At 42.7% G+C, this 26,347-nt stretch overlaps 1 long non-coding RNA gene across 1 annotated transcript in view; it reads right to left on the bottom strand.

Moving 5' to 3' along the window:
• The window catches only part of LOC140734104 (uncharacterized), a 33,059-nt gene extending 9,493 nt beyond the window's left edge, over window positions 1–23,566 (bottom strand). The window contains exon 1 of the long non-coding RNA XR_012100474.1: window positions 23,448–23,566. This is a non-coding gene — a long non-coding RNA (uncharacterized lncRNA). The remainder of the gene's footprint in view (window positions 1–23,447) is intronic.
• Window positions 23,567–26,347: the final 2,781 nt, after the last annotated feature.

Below are 26,347 nucleotides of genomic sequence, written 5' to 3' on the forward strand. Positions count from 1 at the left end.
AAAGCAGTTTCTAGAGTTTACAGAGAATCATGTGAAAAACAAAAAAACAATAGTGAGCAGATGTTCAGTGGCAAGCTGCCCTGTTGATGAGAGAGGTCAGAGGAGAATGACCAGACTGGTTCAAGCTGACAGAAAGGTGACAATAGCTCAACTACCCACACATTACACCAGTGGTGTGCAGAATGCACAACATGTCACACTGCGAAGTGGATGGGGCTGCAGCAGCAGAAGACCATAAGACCATAAAACGTAGTGGCAGAATTTGGCCGTTTGGCCCATCGAAATCTGCTCCGCAAACCATACACTCAGTGGCCACTTTATTAGGTACAGCAGGTACATAAGGAAGTGGTTACTGGGTTATGTACTGTAAATGGTCAGAAAATATAATGATGTCATAGATACAGAAAGTTAGCACCATAGAGAGTAACAAGCAATTAGAATAAAGCAAACACCTCTTAGTGTGCCTTTTTAAATTCACATTGTCTTATAATTGCTATTGCCAGTGAAACGTACCTACAACCATATGCAAGGCCAGTCTTATGGCACATTATTCCTACTCTCTGGGCACCATAGCAATCATTTTACCCTCACTGGTATTCTTCTTGTTTGTTTTCTCATTCCCCATAGAATTGAAGAGCACAGAGCTGAAACAGTCTCTTACTCAAGCATTCCTACACCTCTTCCACGTCTGTCCTTACAAAGGCCAACATTAGTGTAACACAAACAATAGGTTCTTTTCCATCTTACCTAGTCACTATGTTTCATGCAAACTTGGCTGTCCCTTTAGATTTCTCAGTTGCTATTTTACTTTCAATGGCTTGCAATGTCTCCAGGAATGCACAAAAGATCTCTGCCACTCTGGTGAGGACACAACAACAGTTATGATGTTAGACTAAGAATTAGTCTCAGACTGATATTGAATCCTCTTTAAGTATACAAAGGAAGCTTTGTTTTGCCTTTGTCAGAACCCCCTTTCCAATTACTAGTTGGTAAATTATTTTGACAGCAGCTTAATCAAAAAAGGCTTAAATGTCAAAGAAAAACAGAAAGAAAAAAACCTTTCAAATGACCTGAATAAAAATGTTTTTTCTCATATCTTTCTCACTCCCTCTGTCACAGTCTCCTTCTACTCAGAATTCCCTACTCTTCCCTTGACCTCAAAGTCAAATCAATTTTGCGTTTCAAGCAGGAGAATGGGTTGAGAAGGATAATCGAATGGTGGAGCAGACTCAATGGGTGGCATGGCCTGATTCTACTCCTATGTCTTTTGGTCTTACAAGCTTTATTGTGATGTGCACAAGTACATGCAGGACCAGGTCAATGAAAACCTTACATACAATGACATCACTTGTACACAGTGCCAAATAAGCAGCATTCACATGAAACGCATAAACATAAATTATCCACAACTTTTACGAAAAAGATCAAAACTAGAATCAAAATCAGCATCAGAACTGAATCAAGTTTAATATCACCGGCATGTGTCGTGAAATCTGTTAACTTAGCAGCAACAGTTCAATGCAATACATAATATAGAAGAAAATAAATGAATAAATTACAGTATATGTATATTGAATAGATTAAAAACCATGCAAAAACAGAAATAGTATATATTTAAGAAGTGAAGTAGTGTTCAAGGGTTCAATGTCCATTTAGGAATCGGATAGCAGAGGGGAAGAAGCTGTTCTTGAATCACTGAGTGTGTGCCTTCAGGCTTCTGTACCTCCTACCTGATGGTAACAATGAGAAAAGTGCATGCCCTGGGTGCTGGAGGTCCTTAATAATGGGCACTGCCTTTCTGAGACACTGCTCCCTGAAGATGTCCTGGGTGCTTTGTAGGCTAGAGCCAAAGATGGAGCCAACTAAATTTATAACCCTCTGCAGTTTCTTTCAGTCTTATGTAGTAGCCCCCCCCACCCCCCCCCCCCCCCATACCAGACAGTGATGCAGCCTGTCAGAATGCTCTCCATGGTACATCTATAGAAGTTTTTGAGTGTTTCATGAAACAAAAAAAACAAAAAACAACAAAAAGACAAAGCCACATCTAGTACAAAGTCATCATAGCATCGCTAAACTGTAGCAACAGATTTGTGAAAATACCCCAGATCAGGGGCATTTGTCCAAAATGGCAACAATCTTTTAAAAAATTCTCTCATGTGCCATGGTAATTTTTAGCAGAGATGACCATTGATTAATGAATTAGTAACTACAATTATGAACTCTTTAAAGATAAAGGATGAGTCCTGTTGCTTATGTACCTGTACAGTTTTTTTGATTTACTATTAATAAAAGCATAACAGAGACAGTTTGAAATAGATGGAGCATTTTAGGAAAACAGTTCAAAGACTATTAATATTAATCTTTTAAAAGGATAATAAAAAATAGGATCATTTTGAAATAGTGTTGTTATAGTAACCGGTTTCTATCCAATGAATGATGGACACCTGGGTCTGTGAGGACTTCAATAAGTACCATCCAACCTCACATGTTCTCACCAATGTCTAGTTGGTACCAAGCCGGCATGAAGCAGTTCCTTTGCTCTCAGGTTGTAAGAATCATTCACTGCTTCATTTGGCAGTAAAGATGATCATTATATGGGGGCGGGGGGTGTTCAAGAATTGAAGGGTGGCTCTGCATGCCACTTGCCAACAACAGTTTTGCACATTCTAGCTAGGGCTATGTGCCATGGCTTTGCCACTCCTGCACATAGGATAGTGATTTGCCATACAGAAAAGTGAAACCACAGCTCTTGTAGGGTGTGGTTGCTGAAATGCTCATCCTATACTGCCTAAATGTACTGCAAAGCCTAAATCTCTCATTCTTTCAGTGAATGACAATCACACTGCACCCTCCCACTAAGCATTCTAGAAATTACCTGCCTCAATAACTTCTTCATTGATTTCAGTTAGCATTCCACAAGCTATCTATAAATTGGCACCAGTTAGATGCATTCAACTCGTTATTATACTTCTGGCTTTTTTGCACATAGTTATGTAAATAAGTTAAATGGGCAGAGTAAGTAGTGACATGTAAGCAGAGTTCCTCACTGTCAGAGTGGAAAGAATCACTCTTGTTCAAAGCATCTGTGCCCGGTAACTGCTTCTGTAAACAGAACTTAACAGAACTCCAAAAGTATTTATGGTCTATGTTAGAATGCTTTATATAGGACAAAGAAAATAGTGCTCTACAGCACAGTATAAGCTCTTCAGCCTATGATCTTTTAACCTACAGTACTTTGCAAAAGTCTTAGGCACATCCATATAGCCAGGGTGCCTAAGACTCGTTTCAGTACTGTTGCCATTTTATGTATTGTACTCTACCGCTGCCCCACAAAAAAAAAACAAATTTCATGACATGTGTGAGTGATGATAAACCTGATTCTGATCTAGGTCTCTATTGTGGACTGGGTGTGGGAAGGGAGCAGGTAGAGAGGGATCATAGTTGGGGAAAAGTGGAAGGGAGCAGGGAGGGAATGGGAAGCACCAGAGAGACATTCTGTAATGATCAATAAACCAATTGTTTGGAATCAAATTGCCTAGTATATATATATATATATATATATGTGCCCAAGACTTTTGTACAGTATTATACTTCACAATTAATCTAACCGTCCCCTCCTACTTACCCCATAACCCTCCATTTTTCGTTCATCTATGTGCCTGTCTCTAAGTATAACTATCCACCTCTGACAACTCCCCTAACCCTTCCTGCACTCACTTTAAAAAGACATCCTCTGGTATTAGCCATTACTACCTTGGGGAAAGGTGCTGGCTCGCCTTATGCACTATCAATCCCTCTTATAATCTTATACACCGCTATCAAGTTGGTTCTCAGCCTCCTTAGTATCAAGGGTAAAAGTCTGAACTTGCTTAACTTTTAGCCTACGTTGTTCACCCTGTGGAAAGGACAAGTCTGCACCTCATCTAGAAGTGAAGACTGAAGCATGATATTCAGGATAACTATAGCACACAACCTATAGCATTCCATTTACTATCTTCCTGCTGAGGTTCATCATTCAGAATGAAGGAGTAAAAATACTAAAACAAAAACTGTAGATGCTGTAAATCTAAAGCTAATACAGAAAATGATGGAAACATTCAGCAAGAAATGTTCTTGGATTTACTAAGTATGCCTACAAGAAAAGAAATCTCAGGGTTGTATATGGTAACCCTGTATATATACCTTGATAATAAATTTACATTGAACTTTGAAATCAGTCAGTGTCCACATGTAGGGCTCTCAGTACCAGTAACTGTGGTGTTAACTGTTCAGGCTAATGAAATGGCTTCTCTGTAATGTTTCTTAATGCTGTAATGGGTTTCTGTAGCTGGTATGTTTGGGTTATAACTGCAGATAAGGTGGGAACTAACCAATGGAGAATTGTTATGCTATCTTGTATATGTGAGCTGAGCGGGAGTTCGCGGTCTTTTTCGGGAGGTGAGCGAGGAGGACGGACATGTGAGGAGTGGACAGTGGTTCCAGGGCATAAGATACTGGATGTCGGTGGTTCGGACGGTGGCCAAAGGCTCGGAGAGTCGTTGTGGATGGAACCAGAGGTGTGAGCTCCAACATATTAAAATATTATGTGCACAAACTGATAAACTTACTGATTTGGCACCTTTGGGTTATCTATTTCTACTAACCCATCACTATGAAATAACTATGAAGTTGCAATTATTTACTCGTCTTTGGTGTATTGTCTGGTATTTGTGCTGAGAGTGAGTACTGAGGGACATTACACCGAAGTATTGCACTACTGGTGGGCAACGACGGTTCACCCTAGGCAAACACGGGTAAATTGGGGGCACGGATGCTACACAACTTATTAGGTACACATGCACACTTTCTCATTAATGCAAATATCTAATCAGCCAATCATGTGACAGCAACTCAAAAGCATGCAAACTCAAAGCATGTCCTGACGAAGGGTCTCGGCCCGAAACGTTGACAGTGTTTCTCCTTATAGATGCTGCCTGGCCTGCTGCGTTCCACCAGCATTTTGTGTGTGTTGTTTCAAAAGCATGCAGACATGTTCAGGAAGTTCAGTTGTTGTTCAGACCAAATATCAAAATGGTGAGGAAATGTGAATTACTTGACTTTGCCCATCACTTATAATGATTTGAGTATCTCAGAAACTGCTGATCTCCTGGGATTTTCATTCACAACGGTATATAGAATTCACAGAGAATGGTGGAAAAACAAAAAAAAAACATCCAGTGAGTGGCAGTTCTGTAATCAAAAATGTCTTGTTAATGTGAGAAGTCAGAGAAAACGGTCAGACTGCTTCAGGCTAACAGAAAGGCAACAGTAACTCAAATAACCACAGGTTACAACAGTGGTGTGCAGAAGAGCATCTCTGAAAACAAACACTTCAAACTTTGAGGTGGATGGGCTGCAGCAGCAGAAAACCATAAACATGCACACAATGGTACAGGAGGTTCATAGTAAAGCGGACACTGAGTGCATGTGAACTTGGTTCAGCCTATCCAAAGCTAATGTTGATCTCCTCACAGGGACTTCAGAGAGAGGAGAGGAGCAATTACTAGAGTAATTTTGTCATCCATTGAATTGATGTCCCCTGCCCTCTCTGTGAATTAGTTTCTGTATTATAATTGTTTCCTTATTCCTATTCTCTGAGTAAACAGACTACCATAGATTGCTCTGATCAGTCATGCCCGTAGCCCATGTCCAACTCATAGGTTGAGAACCGTACTGTTGATGAATATTCTGCCAAACATTCTCAAGGCTTTGTTTTTCTCAAGTCATCTCTATTCCTGCTGCAAGTGCCTGCATTCTCTTCATTGTGTTCCCTCCCTCCATTTCCATCAGCTGCTTCCTGCTCTTACACAGCTGAAGGATTCAGCACCACTCCAAGAGAAATAAAATACTCCATTTGCAAAATTTTCCGCCATGTGCACTGGGCAGGACGATGGATCATTAATTGTGAATCTTGTATATTCTTGTTGGGCCAGCCATACATTCTTTTAATTAACTGAGCTGACGGTTATTACCTCAGCTTTGATCTATGGCATGAGTGCCTTGTTTCCAGCCCTACAGCCATCCAGCTAGAACTGCACTGAGCAAGCATAAAGAAGTGACATCACCTACATGATTGGTTACAGGTAGTAAGGTCTCTGAGCACAGGTCTGTTTAAATGGACTAATTGTTTGGGGAGGGATGAGGTGTGTAAATACTCAATAAAGACAACCTAGCAAAGAGTTATCAAAATCTACTGAGAGAATGTGTTTGCCTTCAAACTGATTCATGTTCCCACAGCTCCCTCCGTGTAGATGGTATACTTAACTCATCTCATTACAAATTATAATAATAAATTCATGCATTCATTTAGATAACCCAGTTCTCTGACACTGTCATTCTTTACCTCTCTGATTTCTTTGCTGTCCCATGGGGCCTCAGGTAGCATAATAGTTAGTGTAACGCTCTTACTGTGCCGACGATTACCGATCGGGGTCCAATTCCCACCGCTGTCTGTTAGAAGATTATACATTCCCCCATGACCATGTGGGTTTCTCCAAGTGCTCCAGTTTCCTCCCACACTCCAAAGGTGTAAGGGCTTGGGTTAGTGAGTCGTGGCAATGCAGAAGGTTGCCCAGCACAATGTTAACAATACACTTCACTGTAGGTTTCGATGTACATGTGACAAATAAAGCTAATCTTTCATCTTCATTCTTGTTGATTTCCATATCAGGTATTTAGACCCTAATCTCTGGATTATCTTTATTCAAACTCCTTGCATCTCCTCTATTCTTCATCACTTGCTTTTCCTAGCGCTCATTGACATGGATTTGAAGTGCCAACACTCTTAATGTTGTGATTGTATCAGTTATAGAAACAGATCTTTCGGCTGAACTTGTCCAGCTGATTCATAGTGCTCACCAAGCCCTTGTGTTTGGCCCACGTTGCTCTAAGCATCTCCTGTTCAAATATCTCTTATGTTTTGCTATATTGAATTAAATTGAATTTCTTACATCCTTCATATACCCAAGGAGTAAAAATCTTTACCTCACGTCTCTGTCTAAAAGTGCAATGTGCAATTTATAGCAATTTGTAATAAATAGTATGTAAAACAGGATGGTCAATATAACATAGAAATACAATTGTATCAGCATGAATTAATCAGTCTGATGGCCTGGTGGAAGAAGCTGTCCCGGAGCCTGTTGGTCCTGGCTTTTATGCTGCGGTACCGTTTCTCGGATGGTAGCAGCAGGAACAGTTTATGGTTGGGGTGACTCGGTCACCAATGATCCTTTGGGCCCTTTTTACACACCTGTCTTTGTAAATGTCCTGAATAGTGAGAAGTTCACATCTACAGATGCGCTGGGCTGTCCGCACCACTCTCTGCAGAGTCCTATGATTCAGGGAAGTACAGTTCCCATACCAGGCAGTGGTACAGCCAGTTGGGTTGCTCTCCCTGTAGAAAGTTCTTAGGATTTGGGGACCCATACCAAATTTCTTCATCCGTCTGAGGTGAAAGAGGTGCTGTTGTGCTTTCTTCACCACACAGCCGGTATGTTCAGACCACATGAGACCCTCGGTGTTGTGTATGCTGAAGAACTTAAAGCTGTTGACTCTCTCAACCCCAGATCCATCGATATCAATAGGGGTTAGCCTCTCTCCATTCCTCCTGTAGTTCACAACCAATTTCTTTATTTTTGCAACATTGAGGGAGAGGTTGTTTTCTTGACACCACTGTGTCAGGATGATGACTTCTTCTCTGTAGGCTGCCTCATTATTTGAGATTAGGCCAATGTATACAGTATCGTCAGCAAATTTAATTAGCAGATTGGAGCTGTGGGTGGCGACACAGGCATGGGTATACGGAGAGTAAAGGAGGAGGCTTAGGACACAGTCCTGAAGGGCTCCTGTGTGTCTCAGCCACTTCCTCTAGCAGCTTATTACATATACACTACCCTCTTCATAAAGGAGTTTTCCTGAAGTCTCTTCTAAATCTTAAACCGATGCCCCCTAATTTTTAATTTCCCTTTCCCTGGGAGAAAGTCAATGTTCATTCATCCTCACAATGAAGGCACCTCTATAAGGTCACCACTCAGTCTCCTACATTCCAAGAATAAAATCCTAAATTTCCCAATCTCTCCCTATAACTCACATCCTCGAGATGTAGAAGCATCCTCATCAATCTTCTCTGAATTCTTTCCAACGTAATGATGTCTCTCATCTAAAAGGGCACCCATAGCTGTTCACAATGCGTCAAGTGTGGCTGAGATTCAGATTCATTTGTTTACCACACATGCATCGAAATGCACAGTGAAATGCCTCATTCGGGTTAATAACTGACACGGCCTGAGGATGTAGCTTGCAAGTGTTGTCATACATCGTGCACCAACGTAGCTCAGCAGAACACAACAAACAACTGAACAACAACAAAACAAATCCCGTTCTTCACACACACACACACACACACACACACACACACACACACACACACACACACACACACACACACACACACACACACACACACACACACACACACACACACACTTTCTCTTCTTCTTATGTTGTCCATCGGAATCCAATGACGACGTCCACTCCTTTAACAGTGAGATCTTTGATGACTATACAGTCCTATCCTGGACCCACAAGTTCTATTGCAGGTGGGACATGTATATGTGGTAGCGGTGGTAGTGATGGTAACCATGGCTGCATTTCTCCTGGCTCTCTTCTGCTGTCTTCTGGTTGTTCTTTTCATCTCCAGAATACTAACCCCGTCCCTACACAGCTGTCACCAAGTGTTACGGTCAGCAGCAACATCCTCCAGGTCCTCGGGTCTGATCTTGCACTTTCTTAAAGCATTCTTCATCTGATTCTTATAGTGCTTCTTCAGCCCTCCAGCTGAGCGTCAACCATGATGTAGCTGGCCGTATAACACTCTGTGGGGTAGCCGACATGGGGGCATCCTTATCACGTGCCCCAGGCACTGCAACTGACGCTGGGTAATCTTGGCCTCAATACTTCTGCAGTTGGTCTTTACAAGTATTTCAGTGTGAGGCACCCGCTCACACCAGGTAATTCCCAGGATGCACTGGAGGCAGCTTATGTGGAAGCGCTCCAAGGACTTGATGTGACGGCTGTAGGTTACCCAAGCTTCACAGCCATAAAGGAGGGTGGTGACACAGACCGCTTGGTATACAGTGACCTTTGTGGAGGGACGAAGGCTCCTGTTCTGAAAGACTCTACGCTGAAGTCTCCCAAAGGCAGCTGATGCCTGTTTAATGCGGCTCTGGATGTCGTTGTCAATGCCGCTATCCTCAGAGAGAATGCTCCCCAGATATTTGAAAGATGGCGCTACTGACAGCTTTTCATCACCAACTGTGAAGGCAGGTAGAGTGGGTGGGACACTGGTACTCCATTAGCAAACCACTTCTGTCTTGGTGATATTGACAGTCAGCCCCATCCTGCTGTACGCTCTCACCGCCACAGCAAGGACAGTCTGAAGATCCTCCGGAGTATGGACCACAAGAGCACAGTCATCTGCATACTGCAGCTCCAGGACCCGTTCTCTATGGAGTTTGGTGGTTGTGTGGAGCCTCCTGATGTCAAAGAGGTTGCCATCTAATCTGACGTCCACTGCCACACCGCTGCTGTCCTCAATCTCGGTGTGGAGAAGCTTGGTAACACACAAGAGGAAGATGTTAAAGAGCAGTGGTGCTAGCACACACCCCTGCCTCACCCCTGTGTGTACAAGGAAGGGCTCGGACTATTGTCCTCCTATGGTCACCTGAGCAGTCATCCCATCGTGGAACTGGCGGAGGATGTTAACAAGTTTATTGGGACAGCCAAACCTGAAGAGGACTTCCCATAAGACTCTCTTTGCACAATGTTGAATGCTTTGGAGAGGTCGACAAAGGCCATAAACAGGTCCTGATGTTGCTCCCGGCACTTTTCCTGAAGCTGCCGGGCTGTGAAGATCATGTCGATCATGCTCCTGTTCTTCCTAAATCCACACTGGGATTCAGGCAGCATTGACTCGGTGATGTTGCTGATGAGCCTCTGAAGCATCACCTTAGCCAGGACCTTTCCAGCAACAGAAAGGAATGATATGCCCCTACTATTGCCGCAGATGGCCTTGTCACCCTTGTTCTTATAAATGACAATGATGTTTGCATTTCTCCATTGCTGTGGGATGTTCTCGTCAGTCCAGGCCTTGGTGATGTACTGGTAGAGGGTGTGCATACACATGTACCTTCCGTTCTTCAGTAACTCAGCAGGGATATTGTCAGTCCAGGTGACTTGTTGTTCTTAAGGGAATGGACAGCTGATAAAACCTCCTGGAAGGTTGGTGGAAGACTGAAGTCGTGGATAGGAGGAAGTTCAGGCAGTTCGTCCAGGATGGTGGGGTCTGCGTCAGAATCCTGATTAAGCAGGGTGTTAAATTGCTCAGCCCACCTCAGCAGAATGGTATTCTGATTCTTCAGATCATCTGCTGTTTTCAGGGGAGTAACGCATCCATTTATTGGGCCATAGATGGATTTGACAGCGTTGCAAAAATTATGCATGTCATTATTATCGACAAAGGACTGGATTTCATGTGCCTTTTCAGTCCACCACTCATTTTGTATGGCCTGTATTGCCATTTGCACTTTCCTCTGAGCTGCCTGCCAATGCTGCCTGATGCAGGTGGATGAAGGGTTGTCTAAAGTTTCCTGGTGTGCTTTGTGCATGTCCTGAAGCAAGTTGTGCATGAAGTCTGAGTTATCGTCAAACCAGTCTTGATGGTTCCTGCTCTTATGGCTGATGGATTGGACTGCTACCTCATAGAGCGCAGAGCTGATATAGGTCCACGGTTGTTCCATGGTATTTTCTGAACTCAGACAAGGTTCCAGCTCCCTTAGTTTCTCAGCTAGGATGCGTCGAAACTCACTTCTTGCTTCTGTGTTTCTCAGGCGGTTGCAATTTAGCCGCTTTTTGTTGGGTTTTTGCAGCTGCAAGGGGGACACACTTTCATATGGAGCTTGGCCACAATCATACGGAGGTCAGTCCAGCACTCTGCACCTCTCATGGCACGGGTGATGAGAACATCCTTGATGTCACTACATCTCACAATGATGAAGTCGATCATGTGCCGATGTTTAGAGCGAGGGTGCATCCACGAGGTCTTGTATTTTGCCTTCTGCTGGAAGATGGTGTTAGTTATGGTAAGGTCATGCTCAGAGCAAAGAGTAAGTAGCCTCATGGCATTTGCTTTGACCTTGTCAATACCATGCCTACCTAGCACTTCACTCCATATCCTGTTGATCTGTCCCACCCTAGCGCTGAAGTCCCCAAGCAAAAGGATCTTATCATTCTTAGGGATCCAGCAAACAGCTTTATCCAATGTTTGATAAAAGCATTCCTTGGCCTCATTCTCAGATGGCAAAGTTGGTGCATAGGCACTGAGAAGCGTGGCATAACGATTCTTTGCCAGGGGGATACGGAGGGTCATTAATCTTTCACTAATGCCAACAGGTGTTTCTGAGAGACTTGGTAGAAAGGTGTTCTTGATGGCCAATCCTACTCCATGGAGATGTTGTTCACCTGGGGGGAAACCTTTATAGAAGAAGGTGTAACCCATCCCTTCCTCTGTTAAAGAGCCTTCATCCAGGAGCCTGGTCTCACTCAGGGCAGCAATGTCGATGTTGTAGCGCCCCAGCTCAGCAGAGATCAAGGCTGTTCTCCGGTGAGGTCTGTCAGAGATGCCATTCGAGTCCAGGAGAGTCCTTACATTCCATGTTGCCAGTTTTAGGTTGTATTATTTCTTATTTTGACCACAGTAGTGGAATAGCCCGATGGGCGTGGTAACCTATCCAAGTGAGTGATTGAATAGGCAATTTTTTAGGCCACTTTTTCTAGGCCCTTCCCCAATTGGAGTGAGTAGTGCAGTCCCTAAATAGGGCTGCTCAGTCGCACAGGGGTCTGCCAAAAAACAGCTGCCACTCAGTCTCAGCTGCTATAAATAGCAATACAAATACCCTCTGCAGCTGCTGTGCAGGGTTCTGACTAGGAGCTCCCAGTCCATTCGTACCTGCTCCGTTGCCAGACATCCCATTGCCGTCAGAATTCAAACATATGTAATGTCCAGGTATTGTTCACCGTGGTCAGAGATGGAGACCCGTGCAAAACATAGAAACACAGAAACATACAAAATAGGTGCAGGAGTAGGCCATTCGGCCCTTCAAACCTGAACCGCCATTCAGTATGATCATGGCTGATCATCCAACTCAGATCCCTGTACCTGCTTTCTCTCCATACCCCCGATCCCTTTAGCCACAAGGGCCATATCTAACTTCCTCTTAAATATAGCCAATGAACCGGCCTCAATTGTTTCCTGTGGCAGAGAATTCCACAGATTCACCACTCTCTGTGTGAAGAGGTTTTTCCTCATCTCGGTCCTAAAAGGCTTCCCTTTTATCCTTAAACTGTGACCCCTCGTTCTGGACTTCCCCAACATCGGAAACAATCTTCCTGCATCTAGCCTATCCAATCCCTTTAGAATATTATACTTTTCAATAAGTTCCCCCTCAATCTTCTAAATTCCAATGAGTATAAGCCTAGTCGATCCAGTCTTTCTTCATATGAAAGTCCTGCCATTCCAGGAATCAATCTGGTGAACCTTCTTTGTACTCTCTCTATGGCAAGAATGTCTTTCCTCAAATTAGGGGACCAAAACTGCACACAATACTCTAGGTGCAGTCTCACCAAGGCCTTGTCCAACTGCAGTAGAACCTCCATGCTCCTGTACTCAAATCCTTTTGCTATGAATGCCAACATACCATTTGCCTTTTTCATCGCCTGCTGTACCTGCATGCCCACCTTCAATGACTGGTGTACAATGACACCCAGGTCTCATTGCACCTCCCCTTTTCCTAATCGGCCACCATTCAGATAATAATCTGTTTTCCTGTTCTTGCAACCAAAGTGGATAACCTCACATTTATCCACATTAAATTGCATCTGCCATGAATTTGTCCACTCATCTAACCTATCCAAGTCACCCTGCATCCTCTTAGCATCCTCCTCACAGCTAACACCGCTGCCCAGCTTCATGTCATCTGCAAACTTGGAGATGCTGCATTTAATTCCCTCGTCTAAATCATTAATATATATTGTAAACAACTGGGGTCCCAGCACTGAGCCTTGTGGTACCCCACTAGTCACTTCCTGCCATTCTGAAAAGGTCCTGTTTACTCCCACTCTTTGCTTCCTGTCTGCCAGGCAATTCTCTATACACATCAATACCGTACCCCCAATACCGTGTGCTTTAAGTTTGCGCACTAATCTCCCGTGTGGGGCCTTGTCAAAAGCCTTTTGAAAATCTAAATATACCACATCCACTGGCTCTCCCCTATCCACTTTACTAGTTACATCTTCAAAAAATTCTATAAGATTCGTCAGACATGATTTTCCTTTCACAAATCCATGCTGACTTTGTCCAATGATTTCACTGCTTTCAAAATGTGCTATTATCACATCTTTGATAACCGACTCTAGCATTTTCCCCACCACCGATGTCAGACTAACCGGTCTATAATTCCCCAGTTTCTCTCTCCCTCCTTTTTTAAAAAGTGGGGTTACATTAGCAAGGAAGATATTAAAGTGCCACAGGGGGTGCGCCATACCCAGTTGCACTATCTTCACCATGCTGAGGTAAATCCCGGTGGCAAAGGTGATCCCAGGACAAGCGGTCCCACTTCTTGGCTGTAGGAGGCTGCCGGATCCTTGGTCTGTTAAGGCCCGCCTATTGCGCACTGTCAGTGCATTGCTTTTCTGTCAGGGTGTGCTCCCTTAGCCTTGTCTCAACAGACTTACCACAAGGCAGTGGGGCTATTTACCCATAGTTGGGATAGTGGCTGACGGGTGCCAGGGCATGTCCACAAAGTGATGGCCTGCACATGTCTCTGGGGCCCACTGCTGCTCCGAGATCCCCTATAGTTTAGCCTGGGACCGTAAGGTACCCAGTTTCTGCGTGTGGCCCCGAGTAGGCACTGCAGGAATCTTGGTGGTGGAGAGGCTCTGTACTGGCAGGAGGAGGCTTACACACTCAGCTCCTCTTTTCTCACACACACACACACACACACACACACACACACACACACACACACACACACACAAACACATCGACACATACGGACAATGACACACACATTCTTACACACACACGCACATGCACACACACACTGATGCAGATACAGACAATGATGCACACACAAACACACACACACATACAGACACACACGCATACACACGTACACTGACACATACACACAGACACTCACACACATGCACACACACACATACAGACACACATGCATACACACGCACACTGACACGTACACACAGGCACTCACACACACACGCAGACACTCATACACACACTCTCACTCACACACACACTGACACTCACACATACACTCACATTGTCACTCACACACACATTGACAGCATGATCAAAATCCAAGGTTTCATTATTTGTAAATATTAAAATATAAAGCTTTCTCCTAGCTGTGAAGTCCTGTGAAGGACTGGTAAATGGCCATCAAATCAGCCTGTTGCCATTGGTGGACTCGGGATACACTATTAGCTTGTAGTCATGGGAGTATCTGATTGTTAATAGTAAACTATTCATGCTTGTCTTTTCCCTCAGTTTAATCTGTGGCAAGTGGTTAAGTAACCGGACTGGTGTCATGAGGATTGGAAATGAATTTAAATCCCACCGCAGCAGCTGAGGAATTTAAATTCTGGTAATTAATTGAATCTGGGAATTAAAAATCGAGTATGAAAAACTAACGGTGACCGTGAAATTGCTATAAAAACCCATCTGGATCACTAATATCCTTTATGGATAGAAATCTGCTGTTTTTGCTTGCTCTGAGCTGCATGTGGCTCCAGAACTCTCACTGAGTTTTGCAGTCAGCAGCCTTCTCGAAAGCCCTAACAAGGTACTCAGTTCAAGGAGCACGAAGGGGTGAGCAAATACAATGCCAACAGTGTCCACTCTCTGAACAAAAGGTTGAGACTGTGCATGGATGAGGGCTGTTGCAAGGACTCAGGCCGGTTGCTGTTGTTGCAGGGATACACACTCTTCAGACTGAAGCTGAGGGTTTATCAGGCAGATTGTGAGCAGATTTGGGCCCCTTATCTAAGAAAAGATATGCCTGATAGAGTGGATATGGAGAGGATGTTTCCTGCAGTGGGAGAGTCTAGGCCAGAGGGCACAGCCTCAGAATAGAGGAATTTCCCTTGAAATTCTTTTATTTCCCTCTGTTCTTGCAACTCAGTTTCTCTCACACATGATCATCAATCCCCCTTTAAATCACTTGCTACCCACCTACACTAGAGTAATTTACAGCAGCTGCTGAAGCTATTTACCTCCTTTGGGATGTGGTTGGAAACCAATATGTCCACAAATCCCATATAAGCAATGAAGAAGAAATAGGGTGTTGTGGTAGCTTTACAGCACCAGCGATTACAGATTGGTGTTAAATTCCTGCCCTTTCTATAATGAGTACGCACGTTCTCCCTGTGAGCCCTTGGGTTCTCCCTGTGAGCTCTTGGGTTTTCCCTGAGTGCTCCAGGTTCCCTCACACATTCCAAAGAGGTATGGGTTACGGTTAGGCTTGGTAGTTGTAGGCATGCTCTGCTGGTGCCAGAAACATTGCAACGTTTACAGTAGGGGTAATTTACAGTAGTTTCTTGCATTCTTTTGGAAACCAGAGTTTTGGGGGAAGACAGCACATTCACAAATTCCATATAAGCAGTGCCTAAGGCCAGGATTGAACCATTGTCCTTTAATTTGTGAGATATTAGCACTAACTGCTGTGTCACTGTGCCACAATCTGCAAACTATATCTGAAAGATTAAAAGATTGGCTTTATTTGTCACATGAACATTGAAATATGTTCCAACGATGTGCTGGGGTAATAGTGCAAATGCTGTGATGTTTCCAGCACCAACAGAGCATGTCCACAACTTACCAAGCCTGACCCTAACTTGTGTACCTTTAGAATGTGCGAGGAAACCTGGAAGACCTGGAGAAAACCCAGGTGTTCACTGGAAGAAAATGCAAACTCCTTACAAAAAGTGGCAGGAATTAAATCCCAATTGGTGATCACTGGCTCCGTAAAACATTGCACTAACTGCTATACTACCATACCACCCTTTTACATGCTGCTTCTTTAATTCTTAATACACCTGATTGCCAAAAATCCATCACATTTAAAATAGCATCTGACCTAACAGGAAGCATCACGAGTGGAAGAGGTTCCATGTTCCCACCTTCCACATTCACACCAGCAGAAAAGTGCTTCTACTTCTAAATGGAAGGCTCTAATTTCACATCTTTCTATTGATACAGGTGCACCATGAAGAGGGAGCCAGATATTATTTCCTTCCTGAAGAGATTTAATTTACAGAATGAACATCTGAGAGTATTGTAAATAGCAGATGAATGAGTTTTGCTTGGGTCTCTCCCAAATTCCTGTTAGCACTTCAACTGAAGATTGAGCAAACCTCTACTCTGTCACCAGTCCCAGAGTTTGTAATGTCGTGTTAGCTGTAGCTCAGTTTGCTTGCCTGATTTTATTATTATTCAATCAAGGGTTGTGGCTTCACAGGTTGAGGCATCATGTAATTGCCCATTCCTTCTTGCTTTTGAGAAGATGAACCATTGCAGCTGGGTCTACCCATGACACTGTTAGAGACGGTGTTCTGAGACTTTGACCCAGCAACGATGACAGACAGGATGTCCCATACTCTCACCAGACACTGAGTAAAAGTCCTCCCTGTGACATCCCCACCACCATTACTTTCCTCCAATCACCTTATATGCCCCCTTATATTAGTCATTTCCACCCCAGGGAAAAGTCTCTGACTGTCCAGAGTCAAAATGCCTCTTATTACCTTGTACACCTCCATCAAGTCATCTCTTGTCCTCCTTTGCTCCAGAGAGAAAACCCCAAACTCGCTCCACCTTTCCTCATTGGACATGCTCTCTAATTCAGGCAACTTCTTGGTAAATCTCCTCTGCATCCTCTCTAAAGCTTCCACATGCTTCCTATAACGACATTATCCTATAAGGTGTCACAGTAGAGAACAGTATAGTTGTATAACAGTGGGATGGAAGCTGTCCTTCAGCCTGTGTACATGCTTTCAGGCTGCTGTATCTTCTGCTCGGTGGAATAGGGGAGAAGAGCGAACGCCCAGGGTTGGTGGAAACTTTGATTATGTTGGCTGCATTACCAAGGTAGTGAGTCTGGAAGAGAAGGTTGGTTTCTGTGATATGCTGAGCTGCCTTCACAGCTCTGCAGATTTTGTGGTCACGGGCAGAACAGTGGCTGTACCAAGGGGTGATGCATCCGAGTAGAATGCTTTCCGTTGGACATTTGTAAAATACTGGTGATGGTCAAAAGGGACATGCTGAAAGTCATTAGCTTCCTGAGGAAGTAGATGCCCTGGTTAGATTTCTTGCAGAAGTCAGTGTAAGTGAATGATGATGAATAACGTGCAAATATTAGGAGACACTCTGCAGAGACATGGAAGACCACGGGCACCATGATAGCGTAGAGATTCGTGCAATGCGATTACAGCCTGGGGCATTAGAGTTCAGTGTTCAGTCCCTGTGTCCTCTGTAAGGAGTCTTTACATGCTCCCCGTGGAATGCATGGGTCTTATCTGGGTTCTCTAGTTTCCTCCCAGAGTCCAACAATGTACTGGTTTGTGGGTTAATTGGTCATTGTAAATTGTCCCGTAATTAGGTTAAGGTTAAATTGGGGATGCCGGGGGTTGCTGGGCAGCACAGCTCAAAGAGCCAGAAGGATCTGTTCCGCAGTGTATCTCTAAATAAACAAAAACTTGTGTTTATTGGCTTTGAATGAAGGATACTATTGTCTATTGGTACACTCACTTCTGAAACTGAGAAAGGCTTTTGTGTGTGATGCATCTTCGCTCTTCTGATCTTCAGAGGTTTATTGCTAACCTCAGCTTTCTACTATGGTAGCATGATCTTTCCAAAGGTTTAGAGTTGTTTTCTGAAAAAGTTAAACTTCTAACAAGCACACTCAGTGGCTACTTTATTAGGTACACCTGCAAAATGCTGAAGGAACTCAACAGGTCTGGCAGCATCTATGGAATTGCTCCATTATTTTGCTCTGGATTTCCAGCATCTGCAGAATCCCTTGTGTTTATGATTTGCAACTGTACACCTGCTCATTATTGCAAATATCTAATCAGCCAATCATGTGACAGCAACTCAATGCATAAAAGCATGGTCAAGAGGTGCAGTTGTTGTTCGGACCAATCACTAGAAAGGGTAAGTATGTGATCTAAGTGACTTTGACTGCGGAATGATTGTTGATACAGACAGGGTGGTTGGTGTATCTTAGAAACTTGCTGATCTCCTGGGATTTTCATGCACAACAGTGTCTAGAGTTTACAGAGAGTGGTGCAAAAAAATCCATGGGTTATCACGGTGATATGTGGAGCATCATCTCTGAATACGCAGTACACTTTGAAGTGGCTGGGCTACAACAGCAGAGACCACAAATATACACTGGCCACTTTAGTAGAGGTAGCAGATACCTAATAAAGTGGCCACCAAGTGTATTCCTTGCTCAACTTCTTATTGTAAACCAGAGCCAGCCTTCAGTTCTTAATGTAAATGGTAAGCAATAATCTGTTTGAAGTGAAAAGGACACCTGGGCTGGCTGGTAAGAAATGTGACTTTCAAAGTGAAGTGAGTCCATGTCTGCATTAGCCAAACATAAGACAATGGGGCTATGTTAATTGGCCTTCATTAGATCAGTCAAATACAGCTAATTTATTTGCACCATTGCACCATTATCCCAGAAGCTTTTAGACCATCTGTGTAAATTACTTTGTCCTAGAAAACATCACAGAGAAACAGCACATTATGCAAATAATGTCACTTAGTGGAAAATAGTATTACTATTAGGAATTGTTGGAGATTGTTACGAAGACGAAGAGTGGGATAACAGAAAGAATAAAAAACTAGAATTCATTCCTTAGTTTTACGGACTTGTTCATTTGCAACTCATTGGTAAATTCTTTTAGTTCATACCTGTGTTAGGAAATCCTTTGTAGCTTGGAAACCTTTTGTAATTCAGAAATCTTTGAAAGTGTTAAATGTGTCTTAAGGACTATTTGTTTAAATTTAAATGTGTTTCATTAAAAAATAATTAATGTAAAACTATTTTGTTAGCTGAAAGTATCTTCTCCTTTGTAGGGGCCACGGGGGCATCATTCAAACAATTGTATTGGCAGCTAGATTTGTGCTTAGAGACTAGATAGGGAAGTAAGGTATTCTTTGTAGTTGTTACAGTATTAACCTCCCTGTGGTGGTGGTAGTGGGGTGGAGATATGTCTCTACCAAAGGAGGTGAAAGGTGCTTCTTTTCTCCACTAGCCTGTTGGTCACCCTAGGACAAGGTGTAGTACTCCCATCAAGGTCACGTGAACCATGGAAGCAGGTCGTAGATGGTCATATGAGCAGCTGGTGCATATTAAAAGTCCTGGTTATGCAACCACTGCGTTTTGTGATCTCTGAAAGAATATTGATAGTGGTTGGGGTCACTCATCTTGTAACAACACTGCCCAGAGGAACGCAATGGCAAACCACTTCTGAAGAAAAAATGTACCAAGAATAATTAAGGTCATGAAACCATGATTGCCCATGTCATATGACACGGCACATAATGTTGATGATAGTGAGGTTACCCACAGTAAAATCAGATAGAGCTTGAACTCTTTTGGGTTTAGGACTTTGCAGACAGTGAACCTGATGTCATCACATGGTGAGGATTATAACAGTAGTGAGCTGAGGCAAAACTGGAATTAACGAATACAATGGAAATGGAAGAGTGCATTGTAGGAAATGAGATTGTAAGTTTCATTTCTAGTCACGTGAAGAATAAAGCTAGAGATTGACTGAGGAAGGTAGCTAGGTTTTTTCCAATACCTAATTGGAAGAATTTTCCAATTACCTTAACTATTATTTTCATAGCACTACTTTCCATTAGGATATTTTCAATATAATGTATAGCTATGATTTCTAGAGTGAAATGAGAACAGGATTTACTTGCAAAGTGCAAATGACTCATTCTGGGATATTACACAGCCTGTGGCCTCCTGTACCTAATAAAGTGGTCACTAAGTTAATGCTCATGGTCTTCTGTTGCCGTAGACCACCACCTCAAGGTCTGACATGTTGCATGTTCAGAGATGCTCTTCTGCATACGTGTGGTTATTTGAGCTACTGTCGCTTTCCTGTCAGCTCGCACCAGATCGGCCGTTCTCCTCTGACTTCTGTCATTAACAAGGCATTTTTGCTCACAGAACTACCACTCACTGGATGTTTTTTTTTTGTTTTTCACACCATTCTCTACAAGCTATAGAAACTGCTGTGCATGAATATCACAGGAAATCAACATTTTCTGAGATACTCAACCACCTTCGCTGGAACCAAGAAAGTCTCTTAGATAATGTTTCCTTCCCATTCTGATGCTTGGTTTGCACAACAATGGAGCCTCTAGACCAAGTCTGTATGGTTTTGCACATTGAATTGCTGGCTGATTATATTTTCGTACGAAGGAATATGAATTAAGATATACCTCATAAACTGTGTATGCTGAAGAGGGAGGGAGGAAGGAAAAGAAGAATATGCAGAAAGGGTGAGTTGGGTGGATAAAGGATTGTTTGCATTAGCCAGCTGTTTGTGAGAAAGAGCTTAATTTTGTGCTGTAACTTTCTTTCTAACATGGTTAAGTCTGTGGGAATTGAATTTGATCAGGTATTTAAATGTCTGACTCAGGGATGGCCAACCTATGGTGCATGCGCCAAAAGTGGCGCATTGGATGATTAGAAGTGGCGCATTGCACCCCAGTGAAAATATTAAAAAAGTAAGCCTACTCATGAAAAAGTATTAACCAAAAACCGATTTGCAGAAAAAAAAATCTGTAACAGGAATTCAAGTAGCTTAGAGCTAGAAATGGGTTTTACTGAGAATAAATCTAAAACTTAGCAATTATTTATAGTGATTTTATTATTTTGTGCACATCTTTTGGCGTATGTTACCTTGTTTTGCATTAATCTGCTTTCAATTAAAAAATAATGTTCAACGAGTCAAACTAGGAAAGGAAGACTTTTGTTCTGCAGTCGTTCCATAACTGTTCCATACACGTTTGATACTTGTTTGATCCTGAGGCGCCAGGCGTCTGCACCAGCGGTGTGTCGCAGGTTTTTGCCAGTCAGTTTACAACTGGCACTCGTGCACTACGGAGTTGTGTGTCCTTTGTGAACTCTTGCAGTTTTGTACTTTTTTGAAAATTAAACCTTGTTTTTACATTCAGTTACCTATCACAGTGCAAAAGAAAATGAGCAAAAGAAAAGCAGAAAGTGATAGTAAGCATGAATTCAATGAACAGTGGGAAAATGAGTCCTTATTTATAGCGGGTCCATCAGGAAAACCATTGTGCATTGTTTGTGAAAACACTTTCCCATATAATAGAAAACACGATCTTAATAGACACTATAAAACACAACATCAGACTGAAGTTGAAGGAAAACTGAAGCTAGTGCTTGGGTATGAGTTACGGAAGGTATATGTGATTAAGAAAAAGAGGACAAAATATATTTGTTAAAAGTCTCATTAAGGTAAGTAATGTTTATTTTGTTTTTATATTAAAACAATATATCATGTAAAAATGCTAAATATGTCTACATGAACATATTTTTACAAGAATTGAATGGGGGTGCAAGAGTTTTATGGTGATTCTGAACACATGCGTGAAAAAATTGACGCATGGAATGTAAAAGGTTGGCTACCCCTGGTCTAACTGGAGAGTGGAGCTGTCTTAAAGCTTAAAGGAGTCCAATAAAGTCTTTATTATCAATTACCAGATTTACAATGATTTTAACATCTTTAATGCCAATTGACAGGACAGCTAACATGCTATTTAGCATTTTACAGGAGTTTGTTATCTAATAGCAAGTGAAGTACTGTTTTTATTTCCTCTCAGCTCATCAGTACTGCGATCGCTTTTCATCTGCACTGAGGATCATTTATTGGTCAGTTACCCTGTGGTTCTGGGTCACGACACTGTACACAGCCTGCTGTACAAAGGGCCAAAGTCACTCCAGCTACAGAAGCTGAAGAGCTGTCTGCAAGAGGAAAAAAATCCTCGAGGGGTAAACTTGCATTATTAGATTTACTGTTGCTATATTCCGAACAGTGAGTAGCAGCAGTGTTTTAAACCCCACGGTGAGTAACAATGTTTTAAACCCCACGGTGAGTAACAGTGTTTTAAACCCCACGGTGAGTAACAATGTTTTAAACCCCACGGTGAGTAACAATGTTTTGACCCCACGGTGAGTAACAGTGTTTTAAACCCCACGGTGAGTAACAATGTTTTGACCCCACGGTGAGTAACAGTGTTTTAAACCCCACGGTGAGTAACAATGTTTTGACCCCACGGTGAGTAACAGTGTTTTAAACCCCACGGTGAGTAACAGTGTTTTAAACCCCACGGTGAGTAACAATGTTTTGACCCCACGGTGAGTAACAGTGTTTTAAACCCCACGGTGAGTAACAGTGTTTTAAACCCCACGGTGAGTAACAATGTTTTGACCCCACGGTGAGTAACAGTGTTTTAAACCCCACGGTGAGTAACAGTGTTTTAAACCCCACGGTGAGTAACAATGTTTTGACCCCACGGTGAGTAACAGTGTTTTAAACCCCACGGTGAGTAACAATGTTTTAAACCCCACGGTGAGTAACAATGTTTTGAACCCACGGTGAGTAACAATGTTTTAAACCCCACGGTGAGTAACAATGTTTTGAACCCACGGTGAGTAACAATGTTTTAAACCCACGGTGAGTAACAATGTTTTAAACCCCACGGTGAGTAACAATGTTTTGAACCCACGGTGAGTAACAATGTTTTGACCCTACGGTGAGTAACAATGTTTTGAACCCCACAGATGTCCTTGTGGAACTCACATTTATATAGCACCTGTTACAACCCTAGGATGTCTACTTTTACTGACATGTACAGGCTAAGAATGTTATTCCTTTCAGCTCAGAAACTTTGTCAACCAGTGGAATGCATACAAGCAAGGTACAAACAGGAAAGAGTTAATCATCATGTAATCTTGTGTTGAAATGAATCATTCACATTGTCTGTTTTTCAAGTTAAACAGAAGCAGATTTATTTCAATCAATCTTCTGCTTACAAGTGGGAGAAGTTGGCTCATACTTTCTCCATGATCGTAGAATACTGCCTTTTTTATGCATGATCTTCCCCATAAATGCAGAGCATATCAAATAATACTGAACTCATGATCAGTTATTACTGGCTCGTGCTTTATAGCCCTCACCTCTACTGAGGCCTGTACAGTGAAAAAGGATGGTCGTCTTACCATAGTTAAGGGTGGACCAACGAACATAGCAACTCCTCTAGTTCTGCATTCTTCACGAAGGAACTTACTGGACTCTACTGCAACACAGGACCTTGGTCCTGTTTACTCACTGTCATCAGTCTACGTCCCAGCACAATCCTTGTTTTTCATTGAGCTCTCTGGGATGCAAACTTCTCTAAAGATTTTCCATTCACTTTAGGTGAGAGGTTATATTGTCCTTCCCTTTGTTTGTCACTCTGTTTGTTTGCTAATTACTATGAGACCAAGCAAATGCTTTATTCATAGAGTAATTAACTCCCTATGTTGTTTTTTATATCTTCACTATTTGATCTTTATTTACTCAAAAATTAAAATTATGATTATGCCTCTGTATAATAGCATTGGTGAGGCAGACATATTGATAGTGCCAAGGGGGAAACTCTCCAACCTTCTCTGAAAAAGAACTGAATGTGCTGTTTGCTCTTTACTGATATTGGAAAGTGGCCAACATGCAGATGCTGGTGTGTAGAACTCAATATCCCCTTTCCCTAGAGGACCACGAAGGCCAGAATTATCCATCATAGGTTATCTGGCCTTGTGTCACACCAATCAAGTCCAGTTCTCCAACTGGTCCTCGTTTCATGACTGTCCCATCAGGGAGTGACTCTGTAAACTTCCAATCCTGAACAGGGTAAAGTTGAATTACAGAGCAGATGGAAACATCGTGCTGTCATATCAGAAACCTGTTCTGTTTTCTATTTACTTAATGTTTTGCAAGGCTTATTTATTTGATTAGCAGGTGCATAATTTGGCTTGCATATGTGCATGGGAAGACCAGTTCTTGTTAGCACAGCATTAGGCAAACAGATGGACAAAAACAACATGTTACATTTTAAAAAGACTTGGTGGAATAATTTTAGATGAGTGCCTTTGGACTTCTTTGCTGTTTGGAGAAGCAAGGCTCTTAAGGTGAGATGAACAGTCACACAAGTGGGATTCTTTAACTGGCTGCCATTCATACATTCTAATGGTGGTTTACACACAGAATTTTTGTTATTGAGATACACCACAGAATAGGCCTTTCCACCCTTCGAGCCACACTGCCCAGAAATCCTCCGATTTAATCATAGCTTAATCATGGGACAATTTACAATGTCCAATTAACCTACCAACAAATACACTTTTGCACTGTGGGAGGAAACAGGAGCACCTGGAGGAAACCTGCTTAGTCACGGGAAGAAGGTACAAACTCCTTACAGATAGTGGCAGGAGTTGAACCCAGGTTGCCCGCATTTTAAGATGTTGTGCTAACCACTACGCTACCGTGCTGCCTAAGGAAGAGTATTGGAGAAGAATGTGAGAAGGGACCAGTTATTAAACATTCTGTAGACTCTGGAGATATAGTTGGATGAATCAGGCTGATTGGAACAGAAGAAACCACCAGTCTACTATCATTTGTTGTCAGTCCCTTTGCCAGCCAGAACCTCTCTCAGTCCTGTAGGCTTCATCACCCCTGCATAATAGCAAAGCAGAATAGAGGGACGTCCATTTAGAACAGAGATGAGAAGGAATTTCTTTAGCCAAGTGGTGGTGAATCAGTGGAATTCATTGCTACAGATAGCTATGGAGGCCAAGTCACTGGGATATTTAAAGCAGAAGTTGATGGATTCTTTGTTAGTAAAGATATCAAGAGTTATGGGAGAATGGGTTTGAGAGGAATAATAAATCAGCAGAGCAGACTCAATGGACAGAACAGTCTATTTCTGCTCCTGTGTCTGTAGGTCTTATGTCTTATGAATATAATTCTATTGTATATCTGCCACTCTTTCCTAAACTCCTGTTCACCAATAAACCCAAAGTCAGTTAAACCACATGGAAAAGGGTCTTTCAGCCACATAATCCATGCTAACAGAGGTGTCTATCTGAGTTAGTTCCATTTGTCTGCATTTGGCTCACATCCCTCAAAACATTTCCTGCCCATTTGCCTATCCAAATATCTATGAAACATTGTAAATGTGCCACCCCCCCCCCCCCCACACACACACACACAGCTTTGTCTGGCAGTTTGTACCCACTATACTTTCTATGTAAAAGTCATCCCTCGGGTCCCTTTTAACTGAATGATTCCTAGTGCCCTACCACATCATATTTAAAATCCTTACCTTTATCCTTAATCCTTCCATGGCCTTGCAAACTCTCCAGCATTAAGTCCAATCCACAAAATTCATTGAGTCCAAGCTCTTACCACCTCCTGTTGTATCATAATAAGCATCTGAACCGTTGTATGTGAAGCTGGAGAGGAGCAGAGGAGATTGCCTGAATTGGAGTCTTGTAAGAATAAGGAGCAATTGGATGAGTAGAATTTGTTTTTTCTGGGGCACAGGAGGTTGAGGGGTGAGGAGCAGGGGCTAAGGCTGTGTGCTTAGCCCCCTGCTCAACTTGCTTTACACTCAAGACTGGGGGGCTAGCACAACTCCAATGCCATAGTCAAGTTTGCTGATGACACCACTGTTGTTGACTGAGTCAGAGGTGGTGATGAATCAGTATATAAGAGGGAGATTGAAAATCTGGCTGTGTGGTGACATGACAATGACTTCTCACTCAATGTCAGCAAGACCAAGGAGATAATTGTTGACTTCAGGAGGAGGAAACCAGAGGTCCATGAGCCAGTCCTTATTGGAGAATTAGAGGTGGAGAGGGTTAGCAATTTTACATTCCTCAGTGATATTATTTCAGGGGACCTGTTCTGGGCCCAGCACATAAGTGCAATTATGAAAAAAGCACAGCAGCACCTCTACTTCCTTAGGAGTCTGAGAAGATTTAGCTTGACATCTAAAACTTTGACAAACCTCTACAGAAGTGTGGTGGAGAGTATATTGGCTGGTTGCATCAAAGCCTGGTATGGAAACACCAATGCCTTT

The sequence above is a fragment of the Hemitrygon akajei genome, chromosome 10 (assembly GCF_048418815.1).
Source record: "Hemitrygon akajei chromosome 10, sHemAka1.3, whole genome shotgun sequence".
Classification (NCBI taxonomy): domain Eukaryota; kingdom Metazoa; phylum Chordata; class Chondrichthyes; order Myliobatiformes; family Dasyatidae; genus Hemitrygon; species Hemitrygon akajei.